At 41.6% G+C, this 17,315-nt stretch overlaps 1 protein-coding gene across 2 annotated transcripts in view; it reads left to right on the top strand.

The window, feature by feature from the left end:
* The window catches only part of NTM (neurotrimin), a 940,166-nt gene that overhangs the window by 15,438 nt on the left and 907,413 nt on the right, over positions 1 to 17,315 (top strand). The gene's annotated exons all lie outside the window — the stretch shown is intronic.

The raw sequence follows: 17,315 nt of genomic DNA, 5'->3' as shown, positions 1-17,315 counted from the left end.
CAATGTATATGTACAGTCAAGTGTTCTCCAGCCTTAATGAAATTAATGAATGAAATTCTGACACGTGCTACAACATGGATGAATCTTGAAAACAGTGTGAAAGAAATCAGACACAAAAGGGTAAATATTGTATGAGTCCACTTATATGAGGTACTTATGAAAGACAAATTCATAGATACAGAAACTAAAAGTTTCCAGTGGCTGAGGGGAGGAAGGAATGGGGAGTTATTATCCGATGGGTAAAGGTTCTGTTTGGGATGATGAAGAAGTTCGGGAGATGGATGGTAATGATGGCTGCACAACACTGTGAATGTATTAATGCCACTGCATTGTGCATTTAAAATGTTTAAAATGGTTTCTTTTATGTTGCATATAACTTACTCAGATAAAGAAAAATGCAAAAAGAGGGAGAATCAGCTGTCCTTGTGCAGTAGGGATACAGCCAAACTTTTCAGCTTGGCTGCAGGAAGTTGGAGGAGTCTGCATTCAATGACTTTGATTTTCTCTGAGCATAAATTGGCCAAGAGGTGTGTTTGCACACATGTGTGTACATGTTCACATACATGTCCATAAATCTGTATGTTTTGTTTTCCAGAAAGCAGAAAAGGACAAAAACAGTGACCTGTGTAATGGGCAAAACCCTCCTATGCAATAACCCTCCTTTCCTCATGGCTTTCTCTCCTCCCTGATTTTCAGATACAATATGATCAACTCCTACCCTATTTTTCCATCTCTGTTTATGGTTCTGGTCCTGCCATGTAGGAGATGGTAGCAGACCATCTCTCAAACATGGGCTGATCTCCAACTCCTTTCTTGAGTTAACCCTGAAAGGAATTACACAGACTGAGTTTTACATTTACAGCTTGCAGAGCATAACCACATAAATTATATTTCTTGATCTGTACATTAGTCAGAATATTCTTTCTCAACTGAGCTCTATCATCAACTCTGACCTTTGATATTGAGTTTTTCCCAGAGCCTTTATTTTCCTCATCCATAAAATAGGATATTTAAACTTCCTTGGAATGTAGTTTCCATGTTTTCACTGAATTATGTTTGTGAAACCTGGTACTCAATACTTATCAGAAAAGTAGAAGCCAACATTTTTATGGGGTTTTTGAGCAGCTCATTTACTGGGGACTTCAATTCCCTCTCAGTCCCCCTCACCATGTCCCCCACACACACCCCCACCACCACCACCTGGACCACTCTTTCTCCTATAATCACTCACCAGTTCAGTTCAGGTAGGCCTCTGGATGACCTGTATCTGTCCCTCCTCTCCTGCCTGTCTGCCCTGTCTCTGTTCAGGCTCTGTCTCTTGCTTTTGCTCCACTGACCCAGACACTGACCCTGGACACTAATGCCCCACCACAGCACAGTGCCTTTGCACACACTGCAAATATCCTTCCTGTAGGATTAGCCCAGTGCAACACTGTACTAACTTGTTTTAATATTGAGGGTGATGGAATAAACAAGACCAGGAAAAGAATTTAAAAGGCTGAAAAGGAGGACAGAGTTGTGATACCCACTCTACTACTCTATCATTTCTATACTGAGCCTTCATGTGGACCACTCATTAGTTTCCTTGTTACTAGTCTGCCCAAGGAAAAGGAGTTTATTTCTATATAATGTCCTTAGAGTTGTGGCAGTTCAAGTGTAGTCCCTGAATCAGAAAGTCTGGAGCTTTCTGGAACATAGCTATGTGCATTTTAGTAAGCCCTTTAGGTGATTGATGCTAAATTTGGAGAACCACTGACTTAGAGAAGTAGTGAACACAGATGGAGGGAGCTCTGACTAGAAAGGTCAGTGGTGGGGGATGGAGGTGGAGAGGATAGTCACATCTCTGTCCTCATATGAGGGGTCTCAGTTTCTCTTGAATATAACCACCTTAGGGGAAAAAAAAAAAAACAAAACATCAGGGCAGAGCAAGCTTGGTGGTATGTAAGCAATGAAAATATATAAAATAAATAATTGAATATTACCTTTTGCTAGGATTGCCAGATTTAGCAAATAAAAATCCAGACACTCAATAAATTTGAATTCCAGATAAGCAACAATTTTTTTTATTATCACAGCATATACTTATACTAAAAAATTATTTGCTGTTGATCTGAATTTCAAAGTTAAACGGGCATCTTGCATTTATTCTATTTTTTATTTTTAATTTTTTTTAACGTTTATTTATTTTTGAGACAGAGAGAGACAGAGCATGAATGGGGGAGGGTCAGAGAGAGAGGGAGACACAGAATCTGAAACGGGCTCCAGGCTCTGAGCTGTCAGCACAGAGCCCGACGCGGGGCTCGAACTCACGGACCGTGAGATCATGACCTGAGCCGAACGAAGTCTCATGACCTGAGCCGAAGTCGGATGCTTAACCCACTGAGCCACCCAGGCGCCCCATCATTTATTCTGTTTTTATCTGGTCCTTTACCTTTTGTCCATTGAGTACTAGCTATGTAAGGGAAATAGCCTGATCAGAATTAGGCGTTTAAAAGGTGGAAGTTTTAGTAGTCTGTTTATTTACTTTTTAATGAAGAGGAATATGATTTGGCTGGGAAGAAAAAGAATGGCTGTTCTTCCTGGATCATTGGATTGTTTGTAAAATCTACATCTGGAAAGAGGGAGGGAGGGAGGGAGGGGGAGAGAGAGGGAGGGAGACAGAGAGTGATAAAATAGAGAAAGAAACAAGATGGTGGTTGAAAGTGGCTCACATGCCAGAAAGTTCCTACCTCTTGAAGTAAGGAAAAGAGCACCTATATAAGGGCTAGACCCTGAATCCACATCCCCCACAAAAGAAGTGCGGAGCAAGCTTCAGGAAGATGGAGCTCCCTCCCTGGGGGCGCTGTCTCCTGGGCAGGTTTACTACACCACTTACCTGTCCCAGGTGACAGAACACTGCCTCAGAGGTGGGGCTGTGGTGCTGTGACTGGCGAATGAGTGACAGAGTCCCTAACAAGATGCAGCCGAGGGAGCGCCTTGCTGACAGAACAATTTGCTGGTGCCCAGAATATCTGTCCAGCCCCGGCAAAGCGGCAGGCTCGGCGTCAGGAGAAATTTCAGGATTTATCTTTCGCCTTGGTGTCAGGTTTTCTGCGAGCCGGCATACTTCCCACGGTGCTTTTCCAGACCTGCAGCCTTGACATGCTATCTGCGGAGGCTCCAGAGCCCCAGGAATTACATGTAAAACTATTCCATTTTTTTCCCCCTCCTGATCCGCTTGTGTTTATGTAAATGACTGGAAAAGCAGTTTTTGGCTTATTTCCGAAGCTTAAGGGCTTCGTGAGAAGCCTATTATTGAAAAATCAGAAACTGAAAAGCAACTTCTTAGACAATGAATTAGCAGCTCAATGACTGTGTGCAATGCCAAGTGTACTGTAACTGGCTGCATTGCAAATAGGATCTCCCCTGGGATTCAGTAATCAAACACGTGGCAACAGGTTGTCTGTTTCAACAGAGAGTGAGTAATCAAAAGAGATTTGCTGTTAATCCAAATATAACAGAGAAGTATCCAAGAGAAGGGCCCAGAGAAGGAGAAACTAGAAGGGTGAGGGTAGACCAGAGCTTTGGGACCTGGAATCCCACGTGCAACCGAGAGAACTTTGTGGGGGATGAAGGGGATCCATCTGAGCACTTGAGGCACTGCCCATGGCTACACATTGCAGCAAGCCAGAAAATAAACCTCAGTCAGCACTTGCCTCTCCTGCCTGGCCAGTGATGTAGACCTGGGGAATGAATTAACTAGCCTTCAGTGGTTTGCTTCAGAATTTGGACTCTTATACTGGTTTGAGGGGTGGGGGTGAGTCAGGGGTGGGGAAGGACTTGTCTATCTGGAAGGCACTGGTTAGAAGGTGGTGCTTCACTGCTTCCTGAGACAGTTAAGTTTATATGCCTACCTCTGTGTCTCAAAATGTGGTCCCAGACCAGATGCATTAATATCACCTGGGAATTTAGCAGGAATGCAGATTCTCACATCCCACCCCAGGGCCCCACCCCAGGCCTATAGACCTTTAGAAAGTCTGAAATGAGGCTCAGCAGTCTGTGTATTAAGAAGCCCTCCTGGTGATTCTGATGCTCATTAACATTTGACAACCACTGGCCAGTCTGATCACCTGGATGCTATAAGTCCCAGGTAATACTCAGGATTCTTAAGTGGGCTCCTATGTGAGTGCACCCCTGGCTGGATCCAGATCCCTGAGCAATTTTGTGCTGACCTGCTCTGTCCTGTTCTCCTCACAGGGCTATGGGGCTACAAGGAAAGAAATTTAACATTTATTAAACATGTACTAGTACTCAGTGCCAGGCACTGGTAAATGTTTTATGTGTGATATTTTATTTAATCCTTTCTACAACCTTGTGAGCTAGGTGTTGTAGATATTTTATTGCTGAGAAAATTTTGGCTCAGAAAGATCAACTTTCCCAGATCTGGATGTTTCCTAAGCCTATATTCTTTGCCTTATCCCACCCAGCATCTCTGACACACGCGCCCTCTGCCCCCAGAATGCCTTGGGTACCGCCTACACAAAGCAACTGCCAGCCTGGCAGGGCCCCAGTTCTATATTTCTCTCCCTCCCCCACCCCACCCGACTACTTGCCTCATGTTAATTTCCCACCTGAGTACTGAGCACTTTATAAATAGCAAATCTAAAATGAATTTTCTACCAGCGATCATTAGCTCCCTTGACATCCATTAAACATTCTCGCAAGCAGAGTGAAGTGACAAAAGGGATTGATTTTTACAGTATGCTTAATAGGGAAAAAGAAAGAAAGGTGTTGACAAGTCCTCTTTTTTTTTTCTGTCCTGATATCACGAGGAATTTGAAATCAGTCAAATGACTTTTATTTGAAAAAAAAAAAAAAGGCTAGGATTGGGGGTGGAGGGAGAGAGGGTGGGGAGAGGGAAGCAGCTTCCTGAGTACCCTGCTCAGCCCATTTCTGTATCTGTGACAGGTAAACATGAAGTTAGTTATCTAGTGCCAGCCACCAAGATGAATATGTCAGATTTAATGCTTCAAAATATATAGGGCCCAAGCCAGGGAGGGCTGAGGGGCTGGGGGAAGAAAGCAAGCGGTATTAGGGGAGAGGGAAAATAGCCAATCTTCTGCTGAAACTGTTGGAAGAATAAATGTGTTGATGCAATAGTTGAAGTCAGAGAAAGCTGGCATATGAGGCACTGTAGCTGAAAATTTAACTTTGATTTCAATTTTCATATTTGTCAGCAATAATTATATTCACGAAATGTTTTGCCACTGTTCTAAAATACTAATAAGTAGAGGCCTTTGTAGTGTGGTTAATGGAGTCTTTTTTTCCTAGTGGTCTAGAAAAATTCCATTAAAGCGAAAAGTCATACTATATTACATCGCTTCAACATACATGGACTCTGCTGCTGCAGTAATGCCCTTCCTAAGACTGGAGCCCTCTGTTTAACCACAGAACCCCTAAGCTAGTGAGACAGTTTGGGCTTCAGACACCTCAGGTGTCTACCATTCTGAACTTCACAGACCTTCCTGGGTCATGGGGGAAGCCAGCAAGCCAGCGAGAGACAAAGGGAGAAGCCAATTCAATAAAACATTCCTGTCGGAAGGATGAGCTTTCATAAGCATTACCTCCTGGAGCAGGTTGAAGAGAAGACAGGAGAACATGATGGTCTGGTGGGCACCTGGCCCTGGCTGGGAGGCATGGCTCCTGCCCAGAGAGAGGACATCCATTCCTTGTCCATCACCAAACTGGACTCCCTCTTAGGGCCTTAACGCTGAAGTCCACCCAGTAATAGAACCTACATGTTCTTCCTCTTAGTCCTCAAACTGTTCTGGAAAGGAAAAGCTGAACTCTCTGGAGATAGGGTTTGATTAAAAGATCCAAGTTCTATTATTTTTGAGCAACTTTTCCCTGGGGTGTTGAAGCCTCTCTGTTGTCCCAGGGAATCTCCTGCAGGCCAGTGTCAGGGGGAGGAGTTAGGTGTATAATATACTGCCACCTCCTGAGAGTGGTGCTTGAGGAAGGGCCAGGAGCATCCTCCCCTCCATCCTACCTTGCTTTCACCATGGCTCCCCTGCAGTCTGGGATTATCATTCAGATGGGCTGGCATCTCTCTCTGGAACTCTCTTTCTTAAGCAGACTGCTGCTGCAGATAGCTGCCTGGTAGCTCATCTTTTGGAATCCAGCAAATGTAAGAATTCTGCCATGATGCTCTTAATTTTCCTGTCCTAAGTTCTGAAGAGAAACCCAGAGCTGTCTGTTCTGAGTTGCCCATACCAACAGAAAAACAGGGAGCCAATGGACCTATGTGATTTCCTTCATCTCCCTCCAACACCCGCCTTCACATTACATTGTGCTCCGCATGTCCTAGTAGTAGAGTGACACGGAATTGACTAGTCTTAAGTTTATTTCCTAAGCCTTAAAGGGAAATGAGAGAAGAATGTGATGAAGGGCAGGGAGCCAGGACAGGATTAACAAGGCAGTCTGGATAATGGACAACTTGCAGAAGTCACTCCTGGCAAAGGAGAGTGTGCATCCATCCCATGAATGCAGGGAAGCTCCCTTCCTCTGCTACTTCTGCTCTGCTTTTTAGGGCTTTGCCTCCACTGGGCTACTTCCTCCCATGTGAACCTCTCCTCTCCTAGTAGACTGAAAACATGAGCCTCTGCTCCTTCCCTAAAGTGCAAAGACCTTCCTCTGGCCCAGGCCTCTCTCTCTTCCTTCCTTCCTCCTTCCTTCCCTCTCAGCCCACCAATCCCTGCTTCGTTGCCGCCTGGCTTTTCCCTAGTGGCATGTGCCAGATCTTATCCCTATGCAGCACTTCAGGATGAAAGAAGGAGGGGATATTAAATCCACCAGTGATACGCTTGGCAATTGGGAGAGGCTTTTGTTGTGTCATTTCCTACCTCCTTCAGCCTATTAAGCAAACAAAAGTGCTTGTGGAATGAGAAATGTAAATGGCCAAAGCAAGCCGATTAATCCTAGATGTACAATTCCATTAATAAGGCCGCTTTTTAATAGGCGGCTCTGGCAGCAGCAGCGGGCAGGCCAGGAATTGATGTATTCTCTGTAATTGTATTGCAACTAATAGGATATGAAGAAAATTGTACCAGAGAAGCGGGTCTTTCAACACCATTTTCCAATCAGCTAAAATCACGACTTGCAGCCGAAAGCCTTGAAAAGTAATGACACACAAAACATATAACATCATCCAGGAGTATCTGTTACTCCAAATCTTGGTTTAGGAGGGTTCTTTCTTTCATTCTTTCTCCCAGACCTCTCTGTGTCCCTCTCCACCCCATCTCCATCTTCATGTCTTCGCCAGAGATAGGGACCAAAACCAGAAGAGTCTTGTCACCGGTAGATGGAAAAGGGGAGCGCTCAGGGACAATAAATAGCTCAACCCCAGTTCCAGCTCTCACCTGACACAGGCCATGGGTACAGGCTGAGACACTGATGTACTCAGACCTGCTTTAGGTTCTGGCAATGGATAAAGCAGACCCCAAATCCATCCTTGCCCTCATGATGCTTGCAGTCTATTGAGTCAGCAAAATTTGTGCTGAGTCCTTGCTGTATAACCTGTAAGGCACTTGGCACTTTGGTTCCCTGCGACCATCCCAGGAAGAAGGGAAAACGCCTCTGCCCTGGGTGTCTGAGCTATGGGCAGCAGAGGGAGCCAGGGCCCCCTGCCAGCATCTCTCACTCCCCCTGCCTGCCTTGCCTAGTCACTGGGTCTCTCTCCTGCCCATTTGTATGCGGACTCTGACCCTCCTTTGGTCACAGGCTGGAGAGTAAATATAAAAAGAAAAGGCAAAGCACATTTCAGTGGAAATCCCCAAGGAAACTGATGTGATTGCTGTACAGAAATGGTTCCAATAAGGGCAGAAAGGAATATTGCTTTTATAGCTTTTGGGACATAAAACATTTAGAAAATGTGATTGACTGGCAGGGTCTAATTTATCATTTATCTCATTCCCTCTGCTCTCTCCTCCTCCCCACAACACACAGGCAGACACTTACAGGCAAACTTTTTCCCCCTCTTTGCTTTCCTTTCTTCTTCTCTCTCAGAGACTTGGATTTATCATCATTCTGTTAAGCAGGAGAACTCCTGTGGCTATTTATAATTAATGCTCAGAAACCTGCCAATCCATTTAATGACACTAGCAGGTCATGGCCCCCTTATAGCTCTCCATTAATCATCATTAGAACAGCTCTGAGTTTTTACATTCTTTTTAAATGTTAATTCACCTCTGTAATGCTCCTTTTAGTTAAAACTGTAAAGAGGCAAGCGGCTGGTACCTAGTTGCTGCCCGCCAGGGGAAAGGCATGGTGGAGTTGATAAAGCCTGGCTGATTTCCTCTGTTCTTTTGTCCTCCACCCCCTATCCCCACCACCAGATGTCAACCCAGTTTGTTCTTTGGTTGCCTGTATTTATCTTTAAAAAAAAACGCCTAGTGCCTTAAAGTTCCAGGCAGATACACACACTCTGACAATCTTTGGACTCTCAGGGCCAAGGCAGCAACCTGTGCAGAGTTGCTGACCAGGTGTCATGACATGATTTTGCTCCTAAAGGTGATGGACCTTAAAGAAACCCAGAGGTAAGACAAACCGAGAACTACCCATGTGATTTTTCAAACACTCAAGAATATGCTCCAAATGAGCACACTGAAAGAGGTCATGTAAGGAATTCTTTCTCTGAGTCAAGAGAGCTCACCTCTTGGCTCATTGCTGCCACAGTAGGCTGAGAGATATGGGCAAAGCATTTAACTTCCCTCCTCATCTACAAAATGTAGTCACACAGGCTTCCAGTTATGGAGCGAATATTTCATAGGGACAGGAATAGAGCCAAGGGTCCTGTAATCGTGTTGTGTAGCGACAGATGATAGCCCCACTTGTGGTGAGCAGAGCAGAACGTATAGACTTGTGGAATCGCCATATTGTACACCTGAAGGTAATGGAGCATTGTGCCAACTACACTTCAATAAAAACAAAATACATAAATAAATAATATTTTCAAAATGAGGCCAACATCTGTCCTACCCAATGGAATCTGTAAAGATTAAATGGAGTTGCAATTAAACTTTTACAACTAATAACATCGATGCAAGGTGTCATCATTGATATCATTTCTTGACTTTATCTGCCACTTTGCATACATATCTCGACCTCCTGTGAAAGCAATGCCCTGTCATCATTCATACTCACAAGGACATAAATAGTTGCCAATCTCCACACTGTTGTATTCATATCATATTTATAAAGCCAGAAATATGTATTTTGAATCATCAAAACATATGGAGTAGAAAGTATGTTAAGTAAAGAGGTGTCTGGGTGGCTCAGTCAGGTAAGCGTCTGACTCTTGGTTTCAGGTCAGGTCATGACCTTGCAGTTTGTGAGTTTGAGCCCCACTGTTCACTGGCAATGCAGGGCCTGCTTGGGATTTTCTCTCTCTCTCTGCCCTTCCCCACTCGCGCTGTTTCTGTCTCTCTCAAAATCAAAAATCAATAAATAAACTTGAAAAAAAAAAAGAAAGTGTGTTAAGTTGTGAATGAGGGAATCTAAATTCAAGTATCAACTCTGTTGCTTATTAGCTGTGCAACTCTGAGCAAATTACTTCACTTCTCTGAGCCTCACTTCTCTTACCTTTGGATTTCATATTTTTAAGCCTCCTTGATTTAGTACATCTTGTGATTTTAATGTTTGCCCCATGAGTCTGTTCAAAGGGCCATGCTAGTGACCCAGACCTACCTGAGGCAAGCTGGTTCATTCAACCAGCTGAGCTCTCAAATTCTTGTCTTGTCAAGTTAACATGCCCTAGAGCTTAGAACTCTAACAAAAGCAAACACAAATAGATGAGGAAAATAGAAAATGTACATTTAATGCATTTTTACTAACCACATGATTTTTCTCAGTACCACCCATTTTGTACTAAGCATTTGGAATTATGGATTTGAACTTATTTTCAAGGCTATCTCAAATCCACACGTTCAACTGAGATGACTCCTCAGGGCCTACCAGGAAACATACACCTCATAGGTTGTATCGTGTATTCCTTTTTGATAGTTTTCCAAAGTGTGTTGAGCCTCATTTTGTAGACAAGTAAACTGAGACTTAAAGAGGTAGAGTGCCTAGTCTGAGATTTATGTACACTGCAGGGTCACAGGTCAAACCCAGATCTCTTAAATTTAAGTCCAGGTGAGGTTTTTTTTTGTTTTTTAGTATCTATCTTGTTTTGCCCATCCCCTCAGCTCCTATGAGTAAGGATGAGGTGATATACCATCTTGGATGAATTAAAGACATTTTTTCTGCTGTTCCTGTTCTGGCATGGATTGTAACTAGTGACCTAGGATTTGGGCTAAAAATCGACCTTCTTGGGTTGATTCCGCATTGTGCTTACATTCACATTGGAGTTGCAATGTATAAATGAACTTCAATAGTTTTTTTTGTTTGTTTGTTTTGTTTTGTTTCATTTTTTAAACAGGAAAGCACACCAGCCACCCCCTTTCATTTTTAGTCTTGCTACCTGTGCTTCCTTTTTCCCCGTCCCTATTCCTTACAGGGACAGCCATACCTCTCTTCCCCCTTCCCTGCAAAGCGTCACTGACACTCTAAGCAGACACCAGTCCCCAAGCAGGGCTTTGGCCATCTGTTCTGCCCATCACTTGAGAATGCAATAAAACCTGCTTGACAATTATGTCAGCACAAAGGGCAGAGAGGCCTGCATGGCAAAAAGCTGTGTAAAATTCATTCTTCCAAAGGTTGCATCAAGAATATTCCAACCAAAAAGAGTTTTAACAGCAAGTGGAATATTGTGTCATCTGCCTTTTTCTCATTTCACTACTTTGCTTCTGTAATGGATTTGTGTTAGTTCTTGCTTGGTATGAGCTAATAATAATCAGGCATTATAATTGTGTGATGTCGTATGCGTTTGGAAGGGCTTCCACAAATCTATTACATCTTTAAATCTTCAGGACTGCAGCTGAATTTTAGAAATGAAGGGGCCTCAAGAAACATTTACCCCTAACTTTCTCAGCTGATTATTATTGATGTATTTTGTTTAGTTTAAATAATGTATTCTTATTAAATATAATTTGGACACTATACAAAAGTAGCTTTAAAAGATTTAAAGTCACTCACGCACAATTTCATTTAATGTATTTCTTCCAATTTTTTCCTTATTCTCTGCCATGGTTTTTATTATATAGTTATAATCATATCATTTATATCTCATTTTTTCTTTTAAGAATAGATCAGAAGCAATTTTCCATGTCGTTACATAGTATTAGTGAACATAATTTTAATTGGTTTCATTACATTACATCAAGTAGATGTACAATACCATTACCCTATGTTTGGACATTTATGTTGTTCTAATTTTTGGCTGTTATAAATAATGTTTTAGTGAACATCATCATGAATATAGCCTCATTCCAGTTTTATGATTGTCTCCTTAGACCAGATCACTAGAAATCCTATTACCACCAATTCTCTTCTTTTACTTAGGGGAAACTGAGGCATACAGAAGTGAAGTGACTCCATAGAGAAGTGAAGTGACCCATGATGGGTTAAAAAGCAGTACTCTGACCAGAAGTCAAATATTTTCTCTCCTTTTTTTTTTTAATATATCTTCCATTACATGATGGTCTTCAGTATTTCTAAATAAAAGGGCTTGAAAAATGTGTTCAGTATCCACACTGAAGTAATTTGACTTTTAGTAGGCTATAATTGAGAAGAAACACAGGAAAAAACCTATCATAAATTATATAGCATTTGTAAACAATGCATATGAAATTAAATACAGCAGTGTCCATATGCATTTAGAAATAATATGAGTGGTAGATGTTGGGAAATATCTATTCCATCTGCTGATGGATCCTATGCTTCTTTTTCTTTGATTTTTTTAATTTTATTTTTTATATGAAATTTATTGTCAAATTGGTTCCCATATACAACACCCAGTGCTCATCCCAACAGGTGCCCTCCTCAATGCCCATCACCCACTTTCCCTCCCTCCCACCCCCCATCAACCCTCAGTTTATTAGTTTTTAAGAGTCTCTTATGGTTTGGCTTCCTCCCTAACTTTGTTTTTCCTTCCCCTCCCCCATGGTCTTAAGTGAGAATCCTATGCTTCTTTTAAAACTCTTGTCTCCCTCTTCACACCCCACCCCAAACGAGGGTCCACTGTACTTTAAAAATAAAGCACCCTTAGTTTTCTACCATTACAAGCTAGAACCTCTGGGAACCACAGTTTTCTCCCTCTGGATCTTTCCTGCCCCTTTAATTTAAAGGGATCTCCAAGTGGCAGAAGAGACAGGGAGTGACTATTCTAAATATTGAAAGCTGGAACAAGCCTGCAGTAAGTTTTATGTAAAGACTTAAAGGCTTTTCAACCTGAAAGAATAGTCTCTTACAATAACAATGGTTTAAATTCACTGATTGCCCACTAGGTACCGGTATTATCTTAATTGCTATGTATGTATTATTTATGATAATTTTTATCATATTTCTATGAAGTGGGTGCTACATTTATCATAATTTTACATATGAGAAGACTGAGGTTCAATTCACACAGAAGTTAGCATTAGGTTGGGATTCAAGCCTTGGAAACATAGCCACCAAGCCTATCTCTCACCTATGCAAACACCAGTGTCTTCCTGATATTTGAAAAAAAAGTGATGAGGCAAGTTATGCTCCTCATATATTCAGCTCTTTTTCTTATCCTAGCCACTCATTCAGAACCCAGCTATGGGGTGAGGGAAAATGTAGGACTCTCGGGACTCTCCTTTTTACCATCTGGCTCTCCAGAATCACTGAGATGGCTGTTCCTGCTACATAGAAATGGATGGGTGGTTATCCAAGCAGAAACCTCTTTTGACCATGGACTCTGTGTTCTGGTATGATTAAGAAGTCAATAGTCTTGATCATGATTACAGTATTAAATTGAACCATAGTCCATATTCAACCATTTTGATGTCTGAAAACATCATTTTCATAAAGCTTCTCCTAGTACACATATGGGATGTGCTTGCCTTAATAGAGCTCATCATCAGTTGGTAACACATTGCAATAAAGGGAGAAATGTGGATATATAATTATCATGCCTGTCCCCACCACCAGTGCAGGCAAGCTGCAAAGGGACCCAGCAAACTTAGAGTATTGTAGGATAAGAAAGCTATAATGAATAGATGATTAGGATATCACCTGTCCCTTTTCTTCAATCTTTCTTCAGGTCCCCTCAGGTTTACCAGCTACCCTGAAGCTGTTGCAGATCAGTTTCTGTTTCTACTAGCTTTCATGAGGATTCATGTTGGGGTACTTATCTCTTTATGCTAAAGACCATATGTCTTTTCTGAAGTATAAGACACCAGAGGAGCTCCTTCCAGATGTACAATCTTTATCCTTAGACATTGTCTCTGTTCTTAAATCTTGCAGTGTCAATCAAAAGCATAGGATTTAGAATACGAGAGGCCTTAGTTTGAATCCTGATTCTACCATTATTATGTGACCTTGAACAACTTGTTTATTCTCTCTCAGCTTTGGTTTTGCCAACTATGAGATGATCTTGATGATTAAGTGCTTGAATATATATAAAAGTATTTGTGCATTTTGGACACAGAACACATTTTGCTCATCCTTTTTTTTCTGAACCTGGTGACCTGGGATGGACACCAGAGAAGGAAGTCTGAGATTATCTGTTCCCAGAAAAAACTCTATGTGCTGAACTATAAGTTGGCCCCAAAGTTCTGAGTGCAGATATGTTTATGTGACTGATGGACCACAGCATTTAAAATAAGACATATTTTAGCAAATCTAGGACATGTGTTCTTCATTATTTAATTCATCTCCCTTGAGCTTGGAGTAAAACCAGTTTTCTGCTTCCTCTCTTTGGGTCTAGCCCTGGGCCTTTTAAGTTTCTGAAGTCTGATATTGAACTTCCTTAACAACTAGTCCCCTCTCCCATACAGAAATAGGGGGAAAAAAAGTGAGGCACATATAGAGATAGACAGGAGCTTAGAGACAGAGAAAAGAAATGGGAAGTGGCAGGGACAGAAGGAGAGATTGACAGGATAGATAGATGATAGATATGTAGATAGATAGATGGATAGATAGGTAGATAGGTAGGTAGGTAGATAGATAGATGTTACAACCTTAAAATCCCAAAGGCCAAAAAATATTTAGTGATCAGATTGGAAAAACCTTTAATTAAAAAACAAAATCTTATAGGCCTAATAAATCTTCAAAGGCCACACAAAGAATAAACTCCCTGATCGTGTTCCTACCAAAGCGCCAAAACCCATCAAGCTATCTGTAGCATTTGATAAAGCATGTTCACCACACTCTTTTGCTCAGGGAAGAGACTATTGGAATGTCTCTTTCAATTGTTTCCTTTGGTTAAAACATGGGTTTTGAGAACAAGTAGACAAGGGTTCAAATACCTGATGTACCCTCTGCTGGTTGTAAGTTATTTAACCTTATTTAGTCAGCTATAATTTTGTTTTTGTGGTGTTATAAAGATAAATGAAATAATGTATGACAGTGCTTGATATTAGTAGGTGTTGAATACATAGAGACACTGCATTTTATTTTATTTTTTTTATTTTTTTTAATCTTTATTTTATTTGAGAGAGAGAGAGAGAGAGAGAGAGAGAGAGAGAGAAAGCAGGGGAGGGACACAGAGAGAGGGAGACACATAATCTGAAGCAGGCTCCAGTGTCTGAGCTGTCAGCACAGAGCTCGATGCGGGCTTGAACTCACAAGCTGTGAGATCATGACCTGAGCCAAAGTCAGATGCCCAACTGAGTGAGCCACCCAGGAGTCCCAGACACTGTATTTTAATTTCTGATGTTTGCATGGGTCAGTAGCAGCTACTTCCTTCTCCATTTGCCATTTGATGTCCTAGTGCTCACCAGTGTCTCTCTTCTGTAAGCATACTGGACATGTAGACAAGATACTCTAAGTGGGGCAATTAGTAGAAATGGTAAACTGAAAGAATTTCCTTCATAAATATTGTATCATCAGAATCTTCATAATCCCATAATTATCTTCATCATCACTTGAGTATGGTCATATTAATCTATATGTATATCTATATATTAATTTAACTAAGAGTTTCACCAAAAGAGGGACTAAACTGTGACTGATGACCACTGCTTGGTCTCTTATTTGCAGATGGAGGAGAGAGATGTTAACTGTGCTTTTCTCAGTATCAAAGACTTGGCAGAAGTCATCTTGCTACTGTGGAATAGTGTGCCCTGTGAGCTGAGAGTCCTTCTCAGATGGTTTCTGGACTTAGTGCCAACTTTGGAAAGGCAGCTGGCAGGAATTGGGTAAAGGATCTTCATTGATTTGTATGGATGGGAGAATTTGGCCTCACAGAATTCTAAAAAGATTAAATTCCAAAAATAATATTATGGATGCAACACCATGAAAATTGAATGTCATATCATAATTACAATGATAAAAATATTGGATCCACATTTACCAATTACTGTGACCTCTGTTACGTTACTCAGTTCCATACACAGAACATCTCCAGAATTCAGTACATTACATTGAGGTATTCAGAGGAGAATGATCAATGGACACAATTTATTCTCTCACCAAAGAAAGACAACTAGGTTATGGAGAAAACAGAACCAAATTTTGGAAAATTCTACTTGACCAGTGGCCAAATGGATTTTGGTAGATGAGATCTCCTGAGAAAGGTCAAGAAATGATAAACTAAGAGATAAAAGGGAGATACATGAATACCCTTACATGACGGGTCCCATTCACACAAACCAACAAATGAATAGAGTCAATCTAGATATAACTGTCTGCCCATACAAGATGGAAAGATTTTCTGAAACAAACAAGAATTGAATTTAAGCCTGCAAAAAAATGCTAGTTATCTGAAAGTAATCATTAACCCGAAGCATATAATCCATGGTAAAAAATATAGACATAATGGGATATCTTCTGGTGATACTGGTACTATTGGACCTTTATTAGGACCCTTATTCAAGTTTTATGGCATCTGCTCTAGTACCCCAGAGGAACTCAGTGGAAATGGTCAAAGGGTCATATCATAGGGCCTATGGGGACTGTCACAGGGAAAAGGGTTGTTCAGCAGGATAACGAAATTTAAAGGGTGACTTAATACAAGTTCACAATTAAAATAAAGAATACTCCATCTGGATGACAAGCAGCTGCTCCTCATTAGGCTTTGGGGACTAGAGAAGGTTAAACTTAATTTAATTGCAGTAAGAAAAGCTTAGATGGCAAAAAGGGAAAGCCAACCAACCTATTCACACTTTTTCCAGACTCTTGGACCTTTAGGCCTCCTGGACTATCATCACTCTGAGAAGAGACACTGTTTGCTTATATTTTGATCTTGGATAGACTCACCTCCTTCCTTCTGGAGGTTGTCTCTGTCTCTTCTGTATAAAACAATGAGACCTTCCATTGCTCACCAAAGTCAGTCTCCCTGCTTGTCTCAAAGGTTATAGCACATTCCCTAAAACATGCACCCCACACTTTTTTACTCCTCTCCTGAGTTCACTTGACTCCTTCCTTACAGATACTTTGGTCTCATAAGCACTCCTTTGCAAACACCCTGAACTCTCTGGTTGCCTTTCTTTCTGCTGTATTTCCCTGGAAGAACCTCAAGCCTAGTTCAGACCACCCATCTACTTTCTCTGATCTTGGTCTTGTAAAGCTAGACCTTGCTGGGAAAGAACAATGTGATCAGATGCCATTTTAAATCTAAATGACTTCCCAATCCTACTGTGCCTTCCTGGGAGGTTTGCTTTTCTTTCCTCAGAAATCTGATTTGTACTTTCTCCCTTCTCCTCAACATTTTTACAACCTTCCAAAAATCTTGCTCCCATTTGTGGTGGATGACTCATGTTTCATTGAAGAAATAGAAGCAACAAGAACTAAGTCATCTTTGAATGCCAAATCTTCCAATACACCTGTCTCTTATTTCTTTTTTTAAATTTTTTTTTCAACGTTTTTTATTTATTTTTGGGACAGAGAGAGACAGAGCATGAACGGGGGAGGGGCAGAGAGAGAGGGAGACACAGAATCGGAAACAGGCTCCAGGCTCCGAGCCATCAGCCCAGAGCCTGACGCGGGGCTCGAACTCACGGACCGCGAGATCGTGACCTGGCTGAAGTCGGACGCTTAACCGACTGCGCCATCCAGGCGCCCCACCTGTCTCTTATTTCTAAAGCTTTACTTCAGTCCTGCTATAATAGAAAAAAAATATCCCATTCCATTTCAGAGTTCAGCTTCTCCATGCTCTGGCTTCTGTCCTCACTCAAGGATTTCAACCCTATAATTCTCTTTCTCTTTCTTCG

Source organism: Panthera onca, chromosome D1 (assembly GCF_046562875.1).
Source record: "Panthera onca isolate mPanOnc1 chromosome D1, mPanOnc1 haplotype 2, whole genome shotgun sequence".
NCBI lineage: Eukaryota > Metazoa > Chordata > Mammalia > Carnivora > Felidae > Panthera > Panthera onca.
Note: the sequence above shows the minus strand (reverse complement) of the source record. Positions and strands in the feature narration are given on the sequence as shown.